The sequence below is a fragment of the Chanodichthys erythropterus genome, chromosome 13 (genome assembly GCF_024489055.1).
Source record: "Chanodichthys erythropterus isolate Z2021 chromosome 13, ASM2448905v1, whole genome shotgun sequence".
Classification (NCBI taxonomy): Eukaryota; Metazoa; Chordata; class Actinopteri; order Cypriniformes; family Xenocyprididae; genus Chanodichthys; species Chanodichthys erythropterus.
In genome coordinates this window covers 39086894-39094584 of record NC_090233.1, presented here as the reverse complement: position 1 = coordinate 39094584, position 7691 = coordinate 39086894, and the positions used below count along the sequence as shown (strand labels likewise).

Sequence of the window (7691 nt, the reverse complement as noted above, 5' to 3'; positions counted from 1 at the left end):
CTAAACTATCATTTTCTATCATAATTCTAATATTCTAAATAAAAATAACATTCTTTAAGTGGCTGCTGGCATGAAGACTGTCATCAAAACAAAGCTCCAAAGATTTATATTCCAAAGGAATATTTTATTACCTTTTCGAAATAATCTATTAAACAAGGTTATAACAGTTGTGACTCACTGTTAGTGTCAGACAGTTAATGTGATCACACCCTGTCATATAATCAGTTGGAAAGCAATGAAGAAAAAGGTCAGATGAGGTTGTGCTTAAGATTAGTGAGTAAAGACAAAGTGAAAGCTACATGGTTCTGTGGTATTCCCCTTCAGTCAAGCTGTGCTTACAAACAGGAACATACAACTTCAGGCACAGACAAATGTATATGATAGTGTTTATTGTGATCTGCCAGTGAAGAAGGTATTTGTTTGCTTTTTAATGATTTTTTTCTGTTATTATTGTGAACAACTGGCTCAGTGGAAATTGACATTTGTGAATTTATGACTAGGAATAAATACATTTTTATCTCATTGTATTAAAAATTAAGCATTGACTAATTGGCCTTTTCCTGACTGATTTGAAAACTGTGACTGTGTTGAATAGGAATGAGTTCAGTGGCTTAAATAACACCTTATTTTACTCTAAATGACCAGTATTTCTCTGTATGGTTTATGTTTCTCAGTCTATCTATGTGGAACAGAAAAATTTAAACCATGAACAGTCCAAAGGTATAGTGCTTTTATTTTCATTTCATTTTCATTTTATTTTCATGAATTTGTGCAATCTGCCCTGACTATAACACTTTAGGATGGAAATTTAGCGCACTCAAGGGATCAGCACTGAGTGTAAAACTATTTTTTCAAAAAAAGCTGCAATATGTATTGCAATATGTTGCTATTCAAATTATGCAGTAATGCAGTGAATATTTATACACTTCAATCATAGATATAATAATAGGTGCATAATAATATTATAATAAATAACTTTTAGGCACAAATTTACCTTTTGTTCTTTATTTGTTTTTTTTTTTGTTTTGCAGTCCCACTTTTTTATTTAGTGGCCTACTATGTCCTTACATTTAAAATTAATAATTTGATACAATGCACTTATTGTGTACATACATGTTTTTACATTGTATTTATATTTTAAAAACACCTGCATGTAATTACATCCGTAATTAATTTCTGTAATTACATTCATAATTACACTGTTGACCCATCCCTTACACCTTAAACCTGCCCTTACCACCAAAGCTTTCCCTAACCTTACTCGTATCCCACCTCAATAGCAGCAAAAGTGTTTTGCAATTCAATATGAACCCAATAAGTACATTGTACTTATTTTTGATTTAAGTACATAGTAGTTAACCCTTGTGTATTGTTCAAATTTACTACCCTTTCATTATGTTCGTGGATGAAAACATCCACTAAATTAAACTGCTGTAAAAATGTATCAGATAAATATTTTTTTCAAATTTTTTTTGCATAAATCTGTTATCTCTCTCACACACACATATACTATAATATACTGTTATACTCCATATAACTCCATATAAAAGCCAGAAACTAAGCATTTTTTTGCACAAGCCTATCTAAAGGGTTAATGGTGCCACCTGGTGATCAACTGTAAAAATGAGAAATTTTACCTCTTCCCAACAGGGAAAACCACCATCAATCAAGAATGCATGATTATATGGTGACATGGCTTTGCAATCAAAAAATGTCATTATAATGGAAGTCAATGGGGCAAAAACAGCCACGAACAGTAAATGAGGGAGAAAAAAATTAAATCTGTTGCTGCACAAAAACTAACAATGCATCAAAACCAATGTTGTTACTAATCTTTCACATGTCCAAGACTGTGATAAAAGGTAAAAAAAAAAAAAAAAAAAAATCCAGTCCACAATCACTTTTTATATTGAAAATAAGTAATTTTGTGTGTTTTTTTCCCCAAATCAGTGACATCATTTCATAAACTTGGCAATAAAAGAGTAGAAATCCTGGATTTTTTTCAAACATTTAGTAGTTTTGATCAGGACTGAGGTTGATTAACAGATTTATGCAAAAAAAATTAAATAAAATATTTATCTTATACATTTTTTCAGCAGATTAATTTAGTGGAAGTTTTCATCCACGAACATAACGAAAGGGTAGTAAATTTGCCCACAGTGTATTTTTGAGGTTTTGAAAATTTTCAAAGCATTTTCCCAAAATATGTATCAAAATAAGATTTGTCACCAAAAATCATTCCATTTGCTGAAACAGAGAAAGTTGTTAAGACTCAAAAACACCCCATAGTGGATGAAAACATCCCCAACAACACGAGTTAAGGCCACTTAATATGGGACAAAAATATTTCCATTGAAGCAAGCACAATTAATCAATGCATTGCCTTGCCAACCAAAACACAGTAACCCTGTTACTGAATGATTCAGTGTTTTGAACGAATCAGTTGAGAGAATAATTCAGTGACTCAATCATAAGGACAGTGGCTGTGTTCAAAACCGCATACTGTATAGCAGGTAGGCCTACTACATTTGGTTTTAAACTTCCTTCACAACCATTAAAAAGTATGTTCTATATATAGCATGAATGTGTATAGTACTTTATGTGTATAGTATTTACCATGTTGTCCCTGTCATGTGACCTGCGGAGTTAGTTGTATTGCTTCATATTCATGAATGAAAAAAAAAAAAAAAACATTTCAAATGACTGTAACCTTCTGCTTGTAATTTAATTTCATTATTTGTATCAGCAACAAGAGTATCTTGCAGATTGGTTGTAAAATCTGCAGTGAATCTAGACTTTTTTTGACGATGGAAAAGTACCACAAAACATATTTAGATTATGGTAAAGAAGATTAGGTGCAGTAAATCAGATACACAATAATACAATTCATGAGTGGTCAGAGCCAGAACTTCTGGCCAGCAGATGTCGCCATATGTACCCGAATCATGAAACATCCGTGTAATTGTTGGCATCTGTTAAATTAATAGTATTTTTTTTGAAGAAGAAGACAGCCAAACTACGACACATACAGTAATCCTTTCTCAGATGAAAGTTAATTTGTTGGAAAACTGTCAACATTGTATCTTTGGTAGGCCTAACTATTTTATTTTCTATACAAAAACTGAAAGTGAAAGCAGGACTATTGGTATTCCCCTTACAGGAAATAAACAGAAACGTTTTTGTGTCTCAACGCACAAAGAAGAGGACAGAACACTGTGGGTCACCGGTACGTATGTAGATCTACATTTTACTTGTAGTTATTTGCTCTTCTTCTCATACATAGGGGAAAGTGGGGTGAGTTGTGCCAGTTTTTACTTAAAGTGACTTTAAAGTGAGTCCATGGCAGTAATGCCTTCAACTTAAGAATGTACATATATTTCAGGATGTGGTGCATCCCTGAGAACAATAACTGTAGATCTGAAATAAATTGTTTCAGAAATAAAGCTTGGTCAAAAAGTGGTCTCATGGCACAACTTGCCCCTGGTGCGGGGTAAGTTGTGCCTTTGGGGAGAATGCGTTGGGGTAAATTGTGCCAGTCATTTCTGAAGTAAAACAGAACATTTTAACGATATGAACTGTAATGCTATATGAAAACAAGACAAATTCAATAAAAAATTTCTCATTTCAAGTTTATTTAGATATTGTCACCCTATTAAACTGTTGGAATAGGCCAAGTCATATTTTGTAGTTTTTGGGAAAACACAAAAAACTTAAATACACAATATATGATGTTTGTTAATCATTGCAGGCAATAGATTCCTGTTGACATACATAGAACGCTGTTTGTCAATTATGTAACATATAAGAATACACTGCGTTCCAAATTATTATGCAAGTGACATATCTGTAAGATTTCAGTAGAATAAACATTCAGATTTTAGTTTTTCCTAAGAAAATGTTTGTTTGTTTATTTATCCATGTCTTTTTAGATAACTGGTATCAATCTCAGACAAAATAATTTGCTATGGAAACCCTACTTAGAGGTTGGTCCACATTATTAAGCAAGTCACAGTTCTCATGCAATATGGGAGGAAGAAAAATCCTGTTTACTACATGGTCTACAATCAAGAATGTAATATAGTTTAACTGCTAAAATGTAAGAGTACAATTACAAATTAATAATATGTTTAAAATAATCATAAGTTAAACCAGGCCCTTTGGCACAAATCACCCCGGACCCACAAGTTTGAAAAACTAGCATGATCCAGCAGTTAAGAGTTAACATACTGCTAACTGTATAGACTCATTGTGTAGCCTGCTAAAGCACTAAAACATGTGTGAAATGTTTTCAAACTTGTCTATAATTGTTCAGACACTATAATCAAAAAAACCTTGATCATAGAAATTTTACTTCGAAAGGGAAAAAAATGTTTTTTGAGCTAAAATGTGCTTTCCTCTCATGCCATGTGTCTCTCTTCTTTGGAGGATGAGTAAAATGGGTGGCTTTTCAAAATTATGTGGTCACATGACCAATTTCTTCTATGGTTTTCCATAAACAATGGGTGGAACTACTTTCCCCCTGGCACAAATCACCCCACTCTCCCCTACTGTAGTAAGAGTCCCTGAATATAACTCAAGACATTTCGAATTCACACTTGTAGGAAGAAATAATCTTTTCTTGCTGGCAAAAACATTTATGTTTGAAGTGCATGTTATTTTACACCTTCTTCTGGTGTTCTAAATTTTTTTAAATGTGGATCATTCGTGGTACAATGGCTGTGTCAGTGTCCTCAGTATCTCTGTCAGCACAATTCTCTCTTTTTCGTTTCTAATCCGCTGACCCTTGTCTACTCTCTCTCTCTCTCTCTGTCTCTCAGGTTTGTCATCTGTGAATGTGGTCCAGGAGGATTTGAGCCATGAACGCTCCAAAGGTAGATTGACCGCGCGAGAGCTCTAAGATCCATCATGACGTCAGACATTTCGCACACGCTATTTTTAGGCACTTGTTCTGACAGAGTAGTATAGGAGGGGAATTAAGCTCTTAGACTTCATTTAGCAAACTATGTCAAGGGGTCTGATTAACTGTGACGCAGTTTTCCACTGATAAGTGTCTAGAAGAGACTTCCTGGGTTAAAACTTTTAGGATCATTGAGCTATAGCTATTCTATTTTAGATGTGAAAATTGAGAAAATGTACCCCTAAGGATACTAGTTAGATTAGGCCTGATACATGTTTTGTAGTTTTGATTTTGTAGTTGAATGAATAAGCTTATGATGTAACTGTGCGAGGGTAATGCTTCATGAGTCTTTGTACTCTAATACTGTACTGAATTAGGCTACTAGATTAGGTTACTACATTATTTAAGGAAAACTGTACTTGAAGTACTTTTGAAGCAAAATACTTTTATTCCTTTTACTCTTTAGGTAGGGGAGAGCGGGGTAAGTTGTCACACTTTTCACACTGTCTAACATTCACGGAGCTCCATTAGCCTACATCATCATCATAATCAGTCCCATGACCTGGTGTGGTCGTCAGGTCGCTGCGCTGTTGAACATCTGATCAGGTCCCTCCATTTGTCTCGGTCATGTAGTGCCTGTGTCTCTGCAAAGCTTTTCATGGTCCATTCTATAATGTTGTCCACCCACTTCTTTCTCTGTCTACCTCGTCTTCTGCCACCTAGGACGCTACCTTGGAGGATTGTTGTGGACAGGTTATTGGCTCTGACAAAATGTCCGTACACTGTAAAAAATGCTGGGTTAAAAACAACCCAAGTTGGGTTGAAAATGGACAAACCCAGTGATTGGGTTGTTTTAACACAGCAGTTGGGTTAAATGTTTGCCTAACCTGCTGGGTAGTTTTATTTAACTCAACTATTGTTTAAAAATTACAGTATTGCTGACTTAAAATGAACCCCAAATATATTGAAAATTAACATTTATTAATATGTTTAATAAATGAACATTTTAATTTCATTTTAGATTCATTTTAAGTCAGCCATATAGTCATTTTCAAACAGTAGTTGGGTTAAATAAAACTACCCAGCAGGTTGGACAAACATTTAACCCAACTGCTGGGTTAAAACAACCCAATCGCGGGGTTTGTCCATTTTCAACCCAGCTTGGGTTGTTTTTAACCCTGCATTTTTTAGAGTGTACCATTTCAGCTTTTTCTTTTTGCAACTCTGCTGTAAGGGTCGAGGACTCACAGGCATATAAGAAGACTGAGAGGACAAGTGCATGCAGAAGTCTAATTTTTGTTTTTAGAGAGATATTTTTGTCTCTCCATACAAGTTTCAACTTTGACATAGCTGCTGTTGTTTGCGCTGTCCTCACTAAAACTTCTAGTTTTGACCCCTCTTCACTGATGATAGAGCCCAAATATTTGAAATGACTCATCATTTACCATTCATTACCATACATCACAATGGTATAAATGTCATACCAAATGAAAGAAGGAAGTCTTGGGCACATATGTTGTATTCATTACATTTTCATATCTTATCTCATTACGGAGTTGTAGACTGTTGAATAGAGAATGTGCACTTGTGACAATTTGCCCCATCGTCACACTAAGTCGTCACACTAGATTATCTAAAAATAAGAACACAACTACTAAATTGTTATCATTGATTTTAATTTTTAAATTCAAACCAGAACTGGAAATATAAACAATCATGCCTAGAGAATTTGGAAAAACAATTATTTCAATCCAAACAATACACATTTCAATCAAAAACACATTAAGTGGCAAGACCACTTTACTTTGAACTTTAAACTCAAACTTTCTCTGGCTTGCACATAGATCCATGATAACTGAATGGAATGCTGCAAATAACTCGCTTAACATGTTTAATCTCTGAACGTAACTGACTTAACATGTTGAACCTCTTTTTTGAGCATGTTCTACGTGTTTATTTGTACTGTTTATTTGTAAAATCATTGAGACAACTTGCCCCAAACTGACATGTGTGCTAATGTCGGCTAAATCTCAAGGTGAGCTCAACATATCATGTCAGCTAAAGAATCAAAAGACACATTATTGTCTCCTCTATGTTGTGCAAAATAATAACTTTTAACATTCATATCTAACAAAGTTGTATTGCATTGCAAAATTTAAAGTGCAAATCTTTTACTTTTTAAGACAAAAAATAAGATAATTGTGCTAACCTCAGATTAGAGCGATCTTGACCACATGTGACCAGGAAGTTGACTATAGAAGAAGAAGTCACACAAAGTGGCTATTGATTTTTGAGATAGAGCCTCTAGTTTTGGAGTTATGAAGAGTGTGACAACTTACCCCGCTCACCCTAAGGAAAACATACTTTTTTACCCCTCAGAATGTAATTGCACCTTTAATTACATCAATTAGGCGAAATATTTCCATACTCATTGTGCGAGTGTGTGTGTGTGTGTGTATGTATTCCCAGTGTCCCATTTGTCATCAGTCTGATATCGGCATTCCGGATGGTCAGTGTGCGGTTTGCAGGTCTTGCTCTAAATCGAAACGGTGTGTGTTTCAATTCTGCTTGGCATGTCAAAGAGAATGGCCACGGGACGGTTCGACCACCAAATCCTGCATGCTGCCGAACTGTGCGCTCCGTGCTGCCCTCCTCAGCGAAACAAGAATCAATGACCCACAAAGTTCGGTGAGAGGATGCCCGTACTTCAGGGCCTGTCCAGGTTGCAAGGCCCTGCTTACACACAGTGGAATAGGCTGTCCCAACATTGTCTGCCCTCACTGTGATACACACT

General features: G+C 35.1%; 1 long non-coding RNA gene across 1 annotated transcript; it reads left to right on the top strand.

Annotated features, from left to right (window-relative positions):
• Positions 1–282: 282 nt before the first annotated feature.
• Positions 283–5689, top strand: LOC137033947 (uncharacterized). The gene is made up of 5 exons (XR_010896888.1): positions 283–412; positions 675–720; positions 3161–3226; positions 4818–4871; positions 5364–5689. It is a non-coding gene; the product is annotated as an uncharacterized lncRNA (long non-coding RNA).
• Positions 5690–7691: the final 2002 nt, after the last annotated feature.